General features: G+C 40.8%; 1 protein-coding gene across 1 annotated transcript in view; it reads right to left on the reverse strand.

The window, feature by feature from the left end:
- chchd6a (coiled-coil-helix-coiled-coil-helix domain containing 6a) overlaps positions 1–20,155 on the reverse strand; it is an 83,153-nt gene that overhangs the window by 2,359 nt on the left and 60,639 nt on the right. The gene's annotated exons all lie outside the window — the stretch shown is intronic.

Genomic DNA, 20,155 nt, shown 5'->3' on the forward strand with positions numbered 1-20,155 from the left:
AGAGCAGACTGGGCTCTGGTTTCAGACAGAGGGTGAAAAGAGGTGCTGCAGCACAGGCAGTATGAGAAAAATAAAGAGCTTTTTGAACATTAAAGCATGGAGACATGTCACATTAGAGCAGTGGTTCTCAAACTTTTTCCGTCAGGCCCCCCTTTGGAGAAAAAAAAAAAGTCGGGCCCCCCCAACACAAATAGTCACGTAATGGGCCAAGTTAACATTTATTAAAATACATCAATATGAACGTGAGCATTCCTTTCAAAAATCACTCTATTAATATGTAACAAATATATTCAATTTCAGAGCAGAAGAAACAGCCTTACTCTGCACATACATCATTCAGCAGTGCACAGTGAAGCTCCAACATTCAACTGTATGAACAAGCAATACTTTGAAATGCAAAAGTGTGTGTGTGTGTGTACGAGAGTCTCTTTAATAACAATTTTCAACTCGAGCCTCAAATTCGCGTGACGCGTTCTCGTGGTAGCCAATCAGCAGTGAAGATCTCAGCCACTGACGTTGAATCAGAAAACCAAAACAGCAGCTGTTAGCTGTTAGCACACAGAGCTCACAGCTCCTCATATCTGTTCAGAAACTGGACAAAAGTTAAACAAGTACAAACCACAGACTGTCTGTGTCATGGTGAATACAGTCGCTGCTTTATTTCTGTCTGTATGAAGTTGTTTAGAGTTTGGACGGAGCAGCTACAGGTTAGTTTAGCCCGATCGATCCGATCTCCATTCGGAAAACACGCATTTTCAAAGGTTTTTCGCCTGCCGTCTTGTCTGCAGACTTGTCAAAGCATTAATTCATGGTTTTTACTAACCGGTATCAGTATTTTGTTACTTCGGCATCATTTTGAAACGTGTATTACAATTAAATCACGGTAAAATATGTTCATTTTGTTGTAGTTGAGTCTACCACAGTATTTACATGGATATAAGCCCCGCCCCCTCTCCAGCGCGTCCTGTTTGAATGACAGGAGTAAACACAGCTGACAGCCGCAGTGAAACTCCAGCGATTAGAGCATTGCGAATATTCATATCGCGTCCGTTGTGAACGCAGCATAATGCAGTTCAGAGACCAGACCACTGCTCTGACGCTTTTAAAGCAACTTCGAGATTTTAGCAGTGTGAGGGGCACAAAGGCCATGGTGCACCCCCCACTTTGAGAAACACTGCACTAGAGGCACAAAATAGTATACAAATATGAAGCTGAAAATGTTATTATGTTATCTCTAACTTTTATTCTGCAGGAACAGAGGATGAATTATTAATTCCACCCGAAAACACAACTCTCTTTGTGCAATTCTTTTTTCATTTAATGCTTTGTTAAAAAGAAATATTCTGCATTGACCATTCAAGTTATCAATAGAAGAGTAACATATATTATTTATCCATGATTTTTTATCATAGACTCAAGCTTAAACCCTATTCTCTTTTAAATGTCCTGTGGTGTCCTATTCAGAAATCAATAAGGTTTAGCCCTGCCTGGCTTCGGAAGGTTGTTTCAGAATCACTACTGGTCTGAAGTCTTCTAGTAACCCATGCGCAACAATGCAACGAGCTGAATTGACTGAGGGCCTGGGGTGCATTGACCTGTCTGAGAGGCATTCATGTACTTTAGGTGCATGCATGTGTGTGTAGACTAGAGGCTCATGCTATCTGTTCTAAACACTGCAGAGACCGTTCCAGCTGTGAAAGTCAGACCATTGAAACCACAGAGAGACTCAGAGAGCAGGGTGATCAATATGGCTCCTCTCATCCCATCCCTCCGATTTCCTCCACTCAACTTACATTCTCTTCCCTCCCTTATCTTTGGATTTTGCCTTATTCTGCGCTTGAACAAGTAGGTGTTTACACACACTAAATTACAATAACTGAATATGTGTTCAAAAGTGTTTGAATAAACTTCAATTAAAGCTTTAGTACATTAAGTGGTGACTTTTGACCAGTCAGTTCAATACTGGTGACTCAGGATTGAAACATCTCCTTTGAAAAAACTATTTTACAAAAGCACAAACTATAATTAAAAGGAAAAGACAACCTCTTTGTTTCTTAAAAAAATTGAAATGTTTTATGTTTGTGCTAAGAGTGTTGTTATTTGTTTGTGCAGGATTGGCAGTCCAATACACTTGGAAACCTTCAAGCCAACATGGGAAAAAAAGAGTTTGTTGGGAAATAGAAATGTTATCATTGACAACCGGGCAAACTGATTTGGCAAATTGTGTCATGTGGTTAAAAATCCAATTGGACTTTGTGGTCAGCTTTTTTTCTTGAATCTCAAAAGATACCTATGCGTATATGAGAACGTCTTAAAAGATTAGCTCTTAATTAAATGCCATTTTATAAGAAAGGAGGGTAACATGATGGCGATGGAGGGGATGTGTAGGAGAGAATTATCTTCTACAATCAAAAATACAGGAACTAAATTCATTATCAACTAATCTGTCTGTTTTGGAGTATTTAGACACTCCAACAAACTAAGTTATCAAATGTATATCAAACAGAGATAAGTAGCAAATCCTCATACTTGAGAGGCAGGAATTATGTTTTGCATACTATAGATAATTGTGTAAAAGATGTCCCCTGCCTCCCCTGTCTAAATGACAGCTCAGTTTTAGTGCTTTAGGATAGCCACAATTATAGAATTGTGTATTGATGCACTACTGACCACGGCATTGACAGAATTAGCAATTAGTATCCATACATGGTCTGAAAATGGAATCTGTGGACATCTACTCCATTAGAAGAAACTTGTAACACTTCAGAACTCACCCACTAACAAACAAATGGATTTCCCACCAGTTGCTTTAATTGAAGATCCATCCTGAATTTAAGTATGGACTAAGAAGACTTTCTGGTGTTACACCACACTGCTTCCCAGATTGCGAATTGGTATCTGTCCTTTTACAAGAATATTTTTTTCATTTTCACATGCACCTAGCCAGCAGATCACACAGAGAGGGTGAGTGCAGGTAGTGGGGAAAGAAGAAGAGGGGCCGAACACAGTAGGAGATAGAAAGAAAAAAAAACGAACTAACAACAAACAGAAATTCAGGTGAGGTTGAAGAAGTCTGCCTGTTCTCCAATCTGCCTGACCCAGCCTTGACTCAATTGGAAATCCATGTTATCTGATGACTGGCAGGCAATTGGGGCTCCCAGGTGATAGACTGAGGCGCTGTGGTTGATAGGCCTGACCACTCCACTGCTGAGGGATGGAGGAATGAAGATGGGGGGGAGTGGGGGTTGGAGAACACATACCCGCAAAGACACTAATGCCGCATTTCCACTACACGGTCGGCCTCGGCCACGCTCGGTACGGCTCGGTACGGCTTGGCCGCGTTGGGCCTTAACAGGGCCGACTCACTTCATGCTGCGCTTCCATTACAGTTTGGGAACTGGGGTAGTTACTATAGTAACGCAGTGTAGGCGGAGCCGTGACGTCATCTTCAATGAGAACTCCAGAAAACACAACACAGCTGTTAGCTGTTAGCACTCAGAGCTCACAGCTCCTCATATATGTTCAGAAACTCGACAAAAGTTAAACAAGTACAAACCACAGACTGTCTGTGTCATGGTGAATACAGTCGCTGCTTTATTTATGTCTGTATAGGCCGTTGTTGTGAGTGTGGACGGTCGGGGCATATACTGCGTTAGCTTAGCCAATCTCCATCTAGAAAAACACGAATTTTAAAAGGTTTTTCGCCTGCCGTCTGTCTGCAGACTTGACAAAGCATTAATTCATGGTTTTTACTAACCGGTATCAGTATGTTGTTACTTCGGCATCATTTTGAAACGTGTATTACAATTAAATCACGGTCAAATATGTCCATCTTGTTGTAGTTGGAGCCCTCTTGCCAGCGCTCCTCTCTCTAGTTTAGCATACTCAGCCCGACTCAGCCCTGTTTGTTGGCCCCGATAGAACCACAATTTTGTCGGGCCAGAAAAGAGGTGAAAAAGTGGCCCCGGGCCGTGCCGGGCCGTGACTAGGCCTAGTGGAAGCGCAACCAAAAACGGGTACGGCACGACACGGCACGCTTAAAGCGAGCTCCGCGCTGTAGTGGAACTGCGGCATAACAAAGTTCATTTGAGGTTACATGGATAATCAGGCTCCTCCCATTCCACTGCCCTAGCCGATACAAAAACGAACAGATGTTTTCATTATCAGTTCATTTGTAAAAAAAAAAAAAAATCTATAAACCTTCAACCCAAAGTTATTAAATATAGAATGTCACAAAACACAGAAAAGTGGAAAATTCCAATCTGGACGATGTAACCGTGTAAATCACGATTCGTTTCCCCCTTTCCAGGCCTCTTTCAGGTTTGAAGTGTGTGAGTGTTAGATCGTTGGTATCAGATGCCCCTTTCCCACCAAAGCAGTTCCAGGGCCAGTTTGGAGCTAGTGCCCGACTAAGCACCAGTTCTTCCTGTTTCCACCGCAGTGGGGCTGGCTCGTGGCCCCGAAAACCGTTTCTTATCTGGCCCATCTCGACTGCCAGTCAAGAACCAAATATGTCAGGCTTACGTCACAGGCGGGGGCAGGGGCGCTGAGTAAAGTGACAAGAACGCGACCTCACACTTCACACATATAAATCACACATATAAAGTGAGGAAACATACACCAGGCATAATGTGATGCTGTATGTTTTTATCTACTTTTAATGAACATCCTTTCGCTGTTATTTCCCGTTTTTAAAGGTCCCATGACATGGCCATTTCTACTGATCATAATTCCAATGTTGAGGTCTACTAGAATAGATTTACATTGTGCAATTTTCCAAACTCACATTGGTTTCTCAAACAGCATCTCTGTATAGGATGTGTATTCACTCTCAGTCCTAAACGGCTTGTTGGAGCTCCTGCCCCCCCCCTCCCTGTGAGCCCACTGTGCTCTGATTGGTCAGCTCGCCCACTCTGTTCTGGTGAGTCCACCACCGTTACAGCGGAACATCAGTGATTATGTGTTACAATGGCGTTTGTTAGCAACCAGAAAATGACACCAGTAATGACAAACAGATGAGAATGCTGCGTGGGGTCTGGGTGCCGTGTTGGCGGGACGTTGCGCGGCTCGCTGCTGTGAGGAGCGGACAGTGTGAGCTGGGTTCATTTCCTGGTTGCTGCGTGGGGTCTGCGAGACATCGTGAATGGACACGGGAAGGGGGGGGGGGGTGCTTAGGGGGCTGCAGCACCCCCATCTGTGAGGCTCCACTAGCACCCGAATGTTGGAAGCACAGAATGTTAGATTTGACTGGACACACCATATGACAAGTCCAAGAGCCACTGTTTTCGGACAATGCAAATAAAATACCGCCGTGTGTACATTGCCTAGATAATGAATCACAAACACCTGCAGTACTGCTATAAAAAAGCAATTTCCAAGTTTCACATGAAAGTGAACTTGTCAACATAGCTCTGGCAGTAAACAATAACACAATTGTATTTATTTATTAACAAAAAGGCCAGCGAAAGAAAAACAAAATCGATCTCTTTGGGAGTACAGGGAGTGAATTGGAGAGCAATCAACAAAGGAGAGGCAGGCCTCGACTCATAAAGAGAGGGAGGAGGGGGAGAGACAGACGGATTGAGTGACAATGGGACACAAAAGAGAGGCTGGTACAAAGTGGACTGTTCCGATAATGTTGGGGCTGCTTGCAGGCTACAAAAGCCAGTAAAAAACCCACCTAAAAGCCCTCCTGTTGTCCTCTCTTATCCCAGCTGGTGGTCTTGGTTCCACAAAACCTCTTGCTAAGCGTGTCAGAGAGGGGGGGGGGGGGATAAAATGCCAGCCAGAAACGTGGCAAGAAAAAGAAAAAAACCCAGTGTGTCAATTGCTTATGCAGCCGAGGTGCCTTTCAACGGAGCACAATACAGGGGACTGTGTTGTATTATTATCTGGGCCCCCATCAGAGAACGCAGAAAGAGGGAGAGAGCGCAGGGGGTCTCGTGGCGCGAGCCGACAGGGGTGGTGGCGCTCAGAAAGGTCAGTGAGGTGAACAAAAGCTGGTGAAAATGTGCTTCCTCAGGAGGCAATTGTGAGTACCCTCAACTCTACCCCTCCCTCTATGTCTCCACAACCCCGGCTCTCCCCTGGTTTGAGGGCTTTGAGGTGTCTGAGGGCCACTGGGGGCCACGAGGCAGATAAAAGGAGAACCAGATTTGGCTTGACGTGCGATTCGATCGAACACAACAGTGCAACAAAAGACAAGAAATAAAGGAGTGGGGAGAGAAAGGGAGGATGGAGGCCGAATGAGAGGTGGCAGAGAGAGTTGTTATGTCTCTCAAAGAAAAAGAAAGTAAGAGAAAGTTCCACGTGTAACACAAGGGTTGCAGAAAGTAGTGGAGGACATTCTTTGTCAAAGACAGGCATCTGCGTGGATGGTTAAGTGTAATTATTTGCAACAAGAGGCTGCGCTCAATTCTTCTGAAAGGTTTGTGATGCAGTTTTATTTTAAAGACATTAGATGTCTGTCTGAATGAGCCATTTTTCACAACACTTAAGAGCCTCGGGCGCAACAAAAAACTAAAAGAAAGAAAAGCCTAATTCACTAAATACATAAATGTACTAAGTTGAGTGCTGATTTGATACATTAAAAAATAAAACCCACAGAGCACACAATACAAGGCAGACAAACAACAAAAGAGAAGGAGCGAGAGCAGATAATGACGCTCGGCGGTGATTGGTTGTGATCGGCTGTACAATGATCAATGCCGGCTTGAAAGGAGGCAACGCTGATGGTTTATGACAGAGGGAACAACTGCCAACAGTATGAAAATGAAATCAATAAGTCAACTGCGGTGCAGGGAGAGAGAAATGAAGGAGGCGGCCGAGAAAAAAATAAGATAGGGGTTTAGAAAAAGGAAAACAGATAGGAGAAGACAGAATAACACAAGAGAGACAAAGAGAGTGGAGTTAACCAGAAAAAAGAAAAAAGAGAGATGCAGACAGGAGTAGAAGCTAGATGAAAGGCGTTGGTTTAAAGGAAGCAGAAAAACAAAATTGACAGATGAAGGAAGATTCATTAAAGATGGATACAAAAGAGAACAGTTTACAGGCAAAACAAACAGATACACCAACTGATAAAAACGTTTTCAACAAACTCTGGGAGCCGATTTAAGCATAGTTGGGCATGTTTGTTAAGTACTGTAAAAATAGGTTAGGTTAGGTAAACATATTTCCATACAGAATATTCTTCCTTAAGCCCGCGTCACACTGTCCCAAAATTGACACCCGATGGACACAGGAATATGGAATTGTGAATTTCGCACGAAGATGACCCCGAACCACACACAAAGGCAACCTTTACATTACATTTAAGACATACAACGGCCATGAAAGCAACAAAAACAATTATGTTAAAGTACTATGATACTGTACTGATATTTTCAGACTTTGTTCTTTACTTTATCCGTCTTTATATGTAGAAGATATTACGTTTTCTCCGTAATGTTGTTTCCATAGCAACAACAACTTCCTGTCAACTCGCCTTCAAAATAATATATTATATCCTTTTCAGTTTCACAGAACACAAATTGGGTTATTTACATAATATGTTTACATGATTTTGTTGTGCAATAAAACAACCCGATGGACACACGATAAAGGAAATGTTCAAATTCGGCTCTGATCGTAGCAACATCGGGACATTCGTGAGGGCATCTTAAGCCATCGTATGACCGCTCAAGGAGTGGCGAGTCCACTTTTCTTCTCTTTCTCTATTCACGTCTTTGCTCAGTGTTCACCTCTGCTCGCTGAAGAGAAAGGGATGACAGTCAGGAGGCGAGGCCTCCTTTTATGCGGTGAGATGCGCGCGCATTCAGGTAGGCCCGCCCCGGGGCCGGCTACATTTATAGAAGTCTCAGTGGATGAATGCTTGCATGATATGATCAAGGGGTAGTACCCATAGAGTCCAGTAGAGGGCGGAGCCTGTGAGAGATACTGTATAACCAAACTGGTTTGTATTTGGTTCTCGGTTGAACAAACTGCGAACCAGCAAGGAACTAGAACGTAACTGATTTTCAGATGAGAAGGGGTATTGGTGGTTTATACGAGTTCTTATGCCTTGTGTGTGTTTAAGCAGACATTAATGATCGCCCACAACTGATTGATGATGTCCAAATAGCTGCTCAATACATCTTAAGCTTTTATTGTTTTAAGCATGCTGTGTCATTATTAAAAAATTATTAAAGTATATTCAACCATGACACTTTGATGGTCCATTGCGTTTAAAAGTCAACACGCTGTCAACGTATGACCTGCATCATGACGTTTGTCAGCTCATTATAATAATAATAATAATAATACATTACATTTATAAAGCGCTTTATCTGGTGCTCAAAGCGCTTACAAGCAAGTAAAGCAAAATAAATTATGAGCATCAAAGCTCCATAAGAGCAGAAATATTATCCTTACATTGGTGACGCTATCTGTCATACATTGACTACGTCTTCTGACTTTCATGGGTAAGCTTTAACTTCAGGAATATAAGAGAAAATAAAACTTTTGGTCAATCGACCTTCATCACTGCACAACACAACTTACTGCTGTCTGTCAACTTTTGTTCAACACTGTGAGCTGGGGTGGAATAAAAAGGTTAAAGGATAGCTTTTTTATGTTCTTGTCTGCAAGCAGTCACAGCTAATGAGGCACAAACAGACCTTCAACTGAGAGCAGAACAGAAACAAGAATCTGACAAAATTGTCCTCCAAAAGAACGCTAAATGTTTGAATTAAATCTTTGCAAAAAAAGAAGTATTAAACAATTTGTTAAGAATTTAGATATTTTATGTCCGTTTTATTTCTGGTTTCTTCAGTGGGCACAAAGTCACAATGGTTAAAGCACCCTGAGTCACAAATAGAATGTCAAAGGATTAGAAAAGTGCCATCTGCTCCATGGTACATCAACTTTGTAGAAAAGTTTGGCACTTTGAAAGAGGATATAAAAACACTGCAAGACTTTAGCCCCAATTAAAGCAACCTACACTAATTTAAAAGCTCGGTGAAAACTTCCATGCCTGAGATTTTATTTTTTCTGTCTGAACAAATATAAAAATTGGAACTCTGTTCGTTAATTGGGCCTAGTTTAAAGAGAGCTACAAGACACTTTGCAATGTTTATTCACGCATAGCAACGAGGTGAATGTTGAGTTTGACTACTTGTATGCTTCATACAGTTTGTGTCAAAAATTCAGGAGCTCATACCTAAGTGAAAGTGTGTGTGTGTGTGTGTGTGTGTGTTGTGTGTGTGTGTGTGTGTGTGTGTGTGTGTGTGTGTGTGTGTGTGGTGTGTGTGTGTGTGTGTGTGTGTGTGTGTGTGTGTGTGTGTGTGTGTGTGTGTGAGAGAGTTTGTGGTCAGTTTCAGGTCCAGCAAGCAGCACTCATTCTTCTTCATTAGTGTTGACTGCTGAGGGGCCTGCTATCTCTTTTTCTCTCTAACCCTTCCTCTATAACTGCTTACCATCTCCCGATGCTCATCCCTTTCTCCCCCATTACTCCAATTTATGACATGAGCCTCTTGCCTCCTCCACCCTTCCCACTTTCCCCCCCTATTGTGCATCTTCCAAAACCTTTCTCCTACATTTTGTCTCTTAACCAAAGTTCCAACCCCATCTCCCATCATCCCTTGTCTGCCTCGACCTTTGTTCTTCAGTGACCACCTCCTTCTCTTCATGATTTCTCCCAACTACTGCGCTTCCTTACTATTTGTTTCCCTTTTCCATCTTCAACTGTTCATTGTTCTCCATAATGTCTACAATGCAAACAAAAAATGGTCTCGCTATATTAATTCTTCCTTCCTTTTGTCCTGCGTTTTTCAGTTTTCTTTTTTAGAATGTCTCTCCAAGCAATCAGCGTAAAGATCCCAGGAATGGCGCCGCCTGTTGAAGCACATTTTCCTAGAGGACAAACGGTGGTACTACACATCCACAAGGTCATTAGGGCCCAAATACACGTTATCATGGACTTACATTGGGAAAGGAACATCTGTAAATCAGTCGGAAATGTTATATTCCTTTTGTTAACCCTAATTAAATTATTCGGTCTACAAGAATGTATATGCCCTAAAAGCCGAATACAGAGTTATTCTACCTCTCCTTTATTTGACTGAGCCGAGACTGGGAGATTCAAGGCGGGGCTTAAGGAAACTCAAGTATCCATGCTCTGTGGGCCCAGGGTACTTTTTCTACCTACAGTCAGTCCATTTTTGGCTTCATGTACCATTGAGAAACACTTTATCCAGTTTTCTTTATAAATCCATAATCAGTGCGTATCCCAGCATTCAGCATTCATCTCCCCTTTTTCTTATTTATTCATTTTAACCTGCCTATAGAGGAAGTCTGCTCTATTATTTGTTTCACTTAAACGGATATCAAGCTACTTCGTGTTACCGTTTAATCTCAGGCTTCACTTTACACCTAATCTTTTCTTCTTTCACTGTGCTTTCTTATCATGCCTTAGCGCTCCCCTCCTCTTCTTCCTTTCCATTCATCTGTTTTTATGTTCAGTGTTTTTCAAGGCCTCTCCATTTATTCATCACTGGCCTTTCACATATACTCCACTAACAGTTTCTTGGTTTATCTACATCATGGTTTTTTTTGTTAGTCAAAGCCTTCTCTTTGTATTTTCATCTCTTTGTTTGTCTATCTGTCGGCAGAGTAGCTGAGCCGCTGTGATCTCTGTACCAGCATGACTCCTGTTCAATCAACAATAAAACTGAAGGTAAAAGAAAAAAAAATCAATATAAGGTTTTATACCGCTGTGATTCACTGGCTTTGCGAAAGTCTGTTTGCATTCAGATTGGCCGCAGATACAGATTTATTATCAGTGTATCAGTATTGTCCATAGGGTTTTCTTTTGAGAATGGACTTATCAAAACTTGATGAAACTATTTTCTCTTTCCCCTTATCTTCTGGTGTGCTGTCCACAGGGAATCATACTTGCACACTAAGCATGCCTCAGAAACAGAACAGATTCCTGCACAATAGTCTTACTCTCTCTTAATCCTCTTCGTCTCCAATGGGACCTAAGGCTTTGTTGTTCTGCCTCTATCGAGACCTACCATTTTGAATTACATCAGTCTTTTAAAAATTCTACACCATCCCAGGCTGTGGAAAGCTTGCCCGCATTGACTACAAAACGTCCCTCCCCAACCCTAATTATATTAATAAGATAAGAACAAAAAAGATACTGCAAACATTTCTTAGTATATTGCAATGTTGTCAATCGATACTTCCTCTGGTGTTGAGAAAATCCCAATGTGTTAAATCAAGATGTCTCTAAGAAAGATAGATATTTTCAACAAAAGGGGTTTAATGACAACTTAAAGCTCAGTTGAACATTTCAATGACCAAGTTGAAATTTGCAAACATTCATCTGAAAAATGCCAATATCCATCAACTAGACAAGCCTATGCATCATCTTCATAGCAACGATCACTGTAATTCTAACTTCTAACTTTCTTGGTAAGAAACAGTAAAAAATAAATAAACAACATAATGGCCAATTCGGGCCGTCCAACCGTTGTGCAATGTGACCAAAGGGCCTGTATTTGTTGATCACATTTCTTAGCCTTGTGTCAAACAGACATAGTTTTCATAGAATCCTATCTTTCCTACGTCAAGAACGCTGCTCTTTAAACAGCTATCAATTTGTAACGGACTTGAAACGTACCAGTTCATGTCACTGAAACTTTTCCATACAACGTTTTAAAGGTTTTTTGTCACGTTCAAATCATTGATCTGAGCTCGACTTTAGTTGAATACTATGTTTTAGGTCCTGCTTTGTTGGCAACCTTCTGAACCTAAATGTTGGCACTGCTTAAAGAAGGGGTGTCCACACTTTTTTCAAAGATGGCCAGATTTTATAATGTGAATATGCCGTGATTGGTCCGCGGGCTGGACTTTGGGATTGGACGAAAAAATGTAGGTTCCAGGAACTTTCAGCAAAACAAATGCAACGGCTGGTTTGCAACAAAAGCAAGTAGGATATTACTAACACAGGACATGATTTATCAAGCACTGCGTGGAAGTGTTATACTGTAATACCGGTTTTATTTGAAATTTCTGCACATTTGGACAATGTTTTGTAATAGATGATCTAAAATCGGCTTGTCACGAGTTTGACTACATTTTTTCAATGACGTTGGGCATTGGCATTTTCAGTAAAAGTGTGTAGTTGTTTTAGTATACTCTAAATCAGGGGTGGGGAACCTTTTTCCTCTCAAGGGCCATTTCAATTTTTTCAACATCCTCCGAGGGCCGTACAAATTATTGACCTCTGCTTAAAAATACTAAAATCACAGCCCATTCATTTGGCCTTTCTTTCATGCTGTGCAAAGAAAAAGCAACCTCTTAATCCAGATATCTTACTATGACTCGCGTATGCATGCACGTGCACGGTGTGGCATGACCACCAAAACAGAAAGATATGGACACAAGATGTGTGCAAATGTATTTAGTTTCCTATCCATGTGAACATGATTTAAGTGGGATTGGCATTTTCTTTTTTTAAATGTTGAAGTTAAAACCATCAATCTGGTGCACTTTGAGAGCAACATTAAGAGATCTATGGAAACATCTCAACATCCATATGAAACAGAACTGTAAGCAGATTTTCTTTTTCTTTATGGATATTTTACAAATCACTCCCCTTTCAAACTGTATTCTTGTTTTACTGTCATATAGTATTTTATACCTGTTTACTTTATTCTCTTATTTTTTTTAAACTATAATGATCATACTGTATAAAGATGTGCCTTTACCTCACTGGTTGTAGAAAAAGCTTCTTATATTCGTTAGCATAGCTAGCTAACCAGATGCTAATAATAACAAAGTTATTGACTGTATGATCAGTATGACAGATGAACAGATCGCCACTGGGCTTTCAACTAAAGACACAGCCACGCAAAAACTGCGGCATGTGTTCGGCTCCTTATGAGTACTGCAATTTCTGAAGTGCCGGAGCGGCGTTCTGGTGCTCTCCGTCAGAACTACACCCCTGTCAGACGAGAAATATACCACGTGATGACACGTTAGGCTCGTGTTGTGTTCAAGGACCCTGACCTTGGCCAGGAAAAACAGGCACTCGCTTGTTTAATTCTTTTGCGGTCTAGATTTCTTTAATTTTTTTCTTTTTTGCGTGTGTTTATAAATTACCTCGAGGGCCGTACCAAATGGTCTCGTGGGCCGTATACGGGCCGGGGGCCGGAGGTTCCCCACCCCTGCTCTAAATAGTCAGAACAATTCAACAAACTGCTAGATGGAACAGATTATTGCACGAGAATCAGTTGTGTAGCAGAGTTTTCTGCACATCCATGTCTTCTGTTTCATGTAAAGTGACAAGCTGATTTTACATTATGGTAAGTGCCGGTCTAATGTTCTTTTTTGCTCAGTTTTTGACCTCCTACTGCGGATGGGGTCACCTCTATTAATTTAACGAGACAGACATTTAAAAGTGGGATGTGATTCATGTGCAAATTATACAACTCTGAGAAAAGCTCCATCTTAACACAGCACTTAATAAATCTGTAGTGGCCTCTGATGGACAGTGGACATGACATGTCATCAGTCAAACCTCCTCCGCTGTTTCAACTAGCCCTGGATGTCAAGACTGTCAGCGAGTGAACAGTCCAACAACTTAAATTATAAGCTGAGCAGAAGAAAGGGGAATTAAAGGTGTAATTGAATGCCTCTCGCGCAGGAGAAGGACAGTCAATCTTAATGTACTGGGTAATTTTTGGAGAATGTCTTACAGTATGATGGCTGACATATCTGACATCTAATCAGCAAGTCCTCCTACTGTCCCTCACATTGGCTGTCAGGGATCAAGGACTTCAACTACTTCGACAGGTAACAAAGCACATAGGAAAGGCAAAATTACAAGAACAACTGGTCCTACTTAGTAAGAATCTACAGATGATACTAATGGGCTGAGCATATATATCTCCTTTGTTGATGAATGTGCATAGAGCAAGACAAATAATATTCAGCCTTATTTTCTCTTGATTCCTTATGACTGTATGTCTGCTGTTCAACTGTTATTCGCGTTATACATCTAACAGACATGTTTTTCCCTTTTGTATTGCTTTAGTCAGAAAAATAAACCTTGAACTACTGCTATTAGTCAAGGGTTATGTCTGGCTTTCCCTGTAATGCAGAGAAAGATGTCTTCAGAACAGCCACCCTTAACTATTATCATCAACAGTCTACACACATAATCTGACTTTTCACATTTGATTACATCTGTGACTTGAAAACATCAGATGTCCTACCTATTCAGAAAAGTAATGGTGTGCCTCCTTATCATTGTCAAAATAAAAATAAAAGCAACTCTCCTGCCTGGCTGTTAAAAGCTCAGTCAGTTGATCACAAGGGATGTCGGTAGAGGAACAGAGTACTTTAGCCGTCTTTGCAAGAATTTTGCAGCAAATGAGCTCACAAAAGCAAGGCATTTAGCACTTTACCATTAAAGTCCGTTTTGAAGTTAGGCAAAATGTGAGAAAATACTTGAATTTGCAAAAATAAATGAATTACAATGGTTTGACTGCAGGAACTAGATTGGACATTAGGCTTCTTCAAGTGAAGTTCTGCGGTAACAAACCTACAACAAGGCACTGAAACAGTCCAGGGGAAAAGGACTGTGGGCGTTCCTCATTTGCTGTTTCTATATGGCCATTATGCATGAGATCAATACCAATTACTCTTTATACACGATGTTTCCAAATCTCCTTTTCAATCACCCTGCTGCTCCTCAGCACTCTATAACGTTTTTTGTCTCTCTGATTCTACCTCATTCTTTTTTCTCTGTTAGGTCCGGTATATCTCTCCAGTCTGACAGGCAGCTTTAAACTTTAGCCGTAACTCCCTTGGGATTAGACCCAAAGCCTTGTATGTCTGTACTCCACAGCAGGGCTCCAGACATCAACGTGTGTGTGTGCTTCAGTAGTTGGCCTTGCTGGAGGGGAAAATAACGGCGTTTAAAGTTTTTCTGAGGTCTCAACTTGCGGCCAGTCAGATCCCGACATCACTGTAGCTCCTGTGACACCCTCATCTCTCTATGTTTCTTCCAAATCTCTTTACTCTCTGTATATCCTTCAGCTTGTTTTCTTTTCCTCTCCTTTCAGGTATTTCCTCACCTTTTCCAATTGTCTTCGTTCTTTTACCACGTTCTCTCCTCTGATATTGATCAGCGTCAGAGGAGGCCTCTCTCTGAGACTGGCTCAAAATGACTTTTTTCAGAATTCCACCATGCACATAGACAGTGCTTGCATGAGTGTGCGGCATATGTATTCCCATCCGAGATTGCAGATAAATGACTAGAAAATCCTGCCGTGAGTCTGGGCAGAGCTACATGTAGCTGTGCCCACGTCAGACCCAGACTCCCAGAGGGTAATGACTGGTGTTCGTCTGCTCGGTCTCTGTGGGATCCTTCCCTCATTTGCCATCAAACACGCACGCATGTACACAAGCACACACAAAGATGGTGCTGTAGCCCAGTGGGAAGACGTCTGTGATTTGCAGGCCTGTGCACTGACCCACTGCGGCACTGATCAAAACACATCACAGTCGCTTCTGTTAGGCTGCAAAGACAAAACAAAAAACTGGACAACATTCAGTCCCACTGAAGTCCTCTTTCACAAAATGTAAAAGCCTGGGAAAGACAAGACATCATCTGTTTGCTTATTCCCCTCAGAGGCTTTCTAGTATCATATCTTTCTTCATTTATCTTCTCTTGCTTTTTCCAACATTTTGAAAGGTTTTAAAGCCGCATTAATGGATAAGAAGAAATAATTTGTCCTCATTATTTTAAATGCAAAAAATTGCTAATCAGTATTTCCCAACAGATTGTTGAAATGTCAAAGTTTTTTGGCTGCAATTTCACAGTTACAAATAGACGTATCAATCAATGTAAGGCTGGATGCTATTAATGATTTTTTAATAACTAGTTACAATTAGCATAACATGATTTTTATAGCAATAATGTGACTAACTACATGAAAATACAAAGCCAAGATTTGACGTTAAACTAGAGTTATGCTTTACAGTAAATAACATGACAGCTTATTACCTCCACCAATGAGGTTGTGTTTTTAGCGGGATTACGGAAAAGTACGTGCCCGTTTTTTTATAAAACTTGATGAAAGGGTGAATGGTCCAAAGAAGAACCCATTACATGTTGGACTCATTCTACACCACGGGTCGATACACGCGTAAACTAACCCTCATCAAGATGGCCTTGGCGGACGTCTGCACTCTACAACTACGTTTCTAGTTTTTCTTAATTTAATATCAATATGCTAGATTTTGTCGCAATTGTAAATGTAGCTGAGGAAAGTAACAATAATGCACAATACACTTAACATTTTTGCTAGTGGTCTAAAGGTTTGTCAAAGGGCGTTTCTATTCAGCTCTTTCTAGCTATGATAGCTACATCTTTTCCTTTTACATGCAACTGAACAAGGCTAAAAAGCTAGCTAGCAAATAGTCATATTACATCTTTAGCTTAGCATATGACATTCATATTTTGAGATTTTCCTATGATTAGCTCGAAATTCAATTTAGATTAACGACAGCCAACTTGCAGCATGTCATGACAATGCTACCATAACAACTGTAAACACCATAATAGAATAATGTCCTAATATTATAAACACATGAAAAACTAAGGAAACTTACTGACGTTGATTTTAAGGACAATACAGACTCAACATAATTTGTTATAGAACATTAGGATTAATAAGCATTAATACTAGCTTTGCATTAAAAAGGCTATTTTGTGTTTAAACATAGTAAGTTCAACATGACGAGTTGCTTTACTTCCTCCAACAGTGGGTCAGACCTTTTAGTTCTTTCAGTTAAATCACAGCTTACTCTGTATCTACTCCACTGGAAAAGGAAAACCAAGTCATCAGTGATAACCGAACTGTGACAGCTTCTAAAGACACATAATGGAGGAAAAACTTTTCAAACTTCCAAATTGACGTTCAAATTGGGTGAAAGTCAGGCAGACGCCTGAGGGGCTAATCAGGAAGAAAGACATTGATGTGTAGGTTAAAGCAGAATGCATGCACGCACGCACGCACGCACGCACGCACCTTTCTGTGCATTTGTAACTTAAAGCTGCTGCACACGCTTGAGGAGAGGAACCTTGTCTTCTGTTGAATAATAAAACAGCCAATTGAGGAATGCTGAGAGCTAAAGTACAAAGGCTGGATTTTACAGAGTGCATGCATAAGCAGTGGTTCCTAACTGTGTTTCAGTGTGGGTGAAAACTGCAAAAAAGTGACAAAGAAAGGAAGCGTGATCTCATTGACTCACTGAATAAATTGTTTACAACTTTACTTTACTTTGAAACAGCTCTAATTGAAAGATGATTACTTTTCCAATCAGAAAATGGCAAACCAAAATCAACGTATTTGAATTGTGTGCCCTTACTGTGACATGTTTCCATGCTTTAATGTTCAAAAAGCTCTTTATTTTTCTCATACTGCCTGTGCTGCAGAACCTCTTTTCACCTGAAACCAGAGCCCAGTCTGCTCTGATTGGTTAGATGGCCGGCTCAGGGGTGATTGGTCAACTGCTTAGAGATGTCCCGCCCCTTAGCCTATCACCTACAATACATTTGGATTGGAGGGAACTTAGGGTTTTTTAGTCTCTGCAGACCATTTATAAAACACAATGTTGATAATGTTTTTATCATTTGATTAATTTATCTAATGTCAGACTAATGTCTTAATTGTTTAAGTCATTTAAACCATGTTGCAAAAACGTCCTTTTTTCACCAAAGGAACATTGCCAGGATCAGACAATTTTTAACTCAGAATACTGCTGAAATGGCTTTACTTGCTTTTATTACTAGTCGCTTGGACTTGCATTTCTCATTCTTACTGGTCTCCCTAAAACATCTTTAAAGAAATTGCAATTCATTCAGAATGCTGCGGCCAGGATTTAACAAACACAAAAAAAGGGATCACATTTCCCCTGTGCTGGCATCACTGCACTGGTAACCGGTGCATTTTAATGATTTACAAGGCTTTACATAACCTGGCCCCTGTACATCAGTGACTGCCTTTCATTTTACAAACCTACAAGGACACTCCGATCCTCCAATGTATTTCTTTTCGAAGTACCGAAATTATTTTTAGAAAATATATCTTTCTATTGGATGTTAGAACAGCTATTGGAATTTTTTTCCTAAATCGTCAAAAATGGTATATTCTCTGTTAGCTTACGACCTCCCGTTTGAGCGATCGACTATTCCTTCGCAATTTAGCATCACATTGGATATGGGATGAACTTGTCCTGGATTGGAATTTTTCCGATCATTTCCCCACGAGGAGTTTTGCAAAAATGTGCTTAAAATGCATGAAAAACGCAAATCTTTCAAAATGGCAGACTTTCTGGGGGGCGGGGCTAATGGAAGCCAATTATAAATATGTCCGCATTTCCATGAGGCATGTCTGTGCCAAGATTCGTGAAGTTCGGAGAAACTATATGTGACTACCACACAATAGGGGGCGCTACTGAGCTGTTTTAACAAAAAACTACGATATTGTTTTTGTACATTCTTGAACCACTGACGGAAGTAGTTTTTAAAAGTTGTGGTTCTGTCTTTTACATGTAGGATTCAACCCCCCTTGTATTGATTTGTTTTAAAATGAACAGACACTTGAGTCATTCATTTGTAGTGATATAATAATTGTGGGATTTCTGTTGCATCCACGTCAACTGCAACGAAGAACGCCAACGCAATTTCCGCCATTGCAAACCGAGTCAAGCCGACTCCGAGCTGTCCGACTTCAGGCGAGCCGCAGCTCATCTCAAACAAGCCTATTGTCTAAAAAAAAATTATTCCGTCCATCCGTTCTTGAGTTATACATTTGTGGTGGTTTTGACGCCCCCTATAGTCCAAAATGAAAATGTTTTGGTGTGCCTATTCCCCAAGACAGACCAAAATCTGTGATATATGGATACATTGTTGATGAGTTATGAGCATTTCTTTCTAAGCCCCGCCTTTTTGCAAATACGTTTTGATTAATGGCGGCCATATTTATCGACTGAACATGCTCATTTCCTAGGGTAATGTGGGTGTCCCTCCACCGATGCTGTATACTAAGTTTGGTGTCGAAAAACAAAAAATTGAAATTTAAGTGAATATTTCACTGTTTTGAACATTATGCTAATACAAAAAAGGCGGAGCTTAGGGGTCCAAGAGGATAATTTGTAGAGCAGGTCGAGACGGATAAGTGTGCACAATTTCTGGTCATTCGGACTTACGGTGGCGACTATGTACCTTTTTCCGAAATGGGATTTTCATAGGTGGCGCTAGCGAGCAGGTTGGACAATTTGAACCCATTGACTCCAGAATGTCAAATGTTTCCCCGGTCCTGGCATCCGTGCAAAATTATACAACTTTTGAAGCGTCCTGAGGCCCTCAAGAATGGGTTCTAAGAACGGGAAGAATAGTGAAGAATAATTCCTACAATAACAATAGGTTCCTCGCACTTCGTGCTAGGACGGCGTTGGGTCCTAGCACTCTCGTGCTCGGGCCCTAAATATATATATAATATGTCGTCCTCATTGCTATGATAAGAAACTGGGTTACAGGAATTTTAACTTAAAGAAAATTCAAGAGTCTAATGCAAATGAAAGGAAAATAAGGCTTGAGGTTAAATAATCATACTCACAGTCTACAGTGCAAGTTGCTATATTTTCATAGATTTCTAGTGATGAGACTACAGTAAATAATGCTGCGTCTGACTTTTTTACGACCCTATCTGGTTTATTTGAAATCAAGTGAACTACTTTAAGGATTAGTTTTCAATTCTGGCAATGTTAATACATTTAGTTGCTGTCATATTCAGGAAATACCCAAGATGTCATTAATCATGTCTGGGAAAATGTCTAGTTGTACAGCTTGTTAGACCAAAACCGTCATAAAATTAGACCCAAAATTGCTGAACGCCACAGTGACAAGCTGAACTGCGACTGAGGACTGATGCCATCCCAGAAACCCAGACTGTGTTTGAAAAAGGTGTCATTTTCAGCAGTGGTAGGAAAACAAGTTTGGTAGCACTGGAGGATTGGATTTCATACTTTTACATCAGACATTCATTTGGAAAGCTCTTTCTAATGACAAGACTTTTCTCCGTGTAAAAAACCTAAA

This window comes from Trematomus bernacchii, unplaced genomic scaffold (genome assembly GCF_902827165.1).
Source record: "Trematomus bernacchii unplaced genomic scaffold, fTreBer1.1, whole genome shotgun sequence".
NCBI classification, from domain to species: Eukaryota; Metazoa; Chordata; class Actinopteri; order Perciformes; family Nototheniidae; genus Trematomus; species Trematomus bernacchii.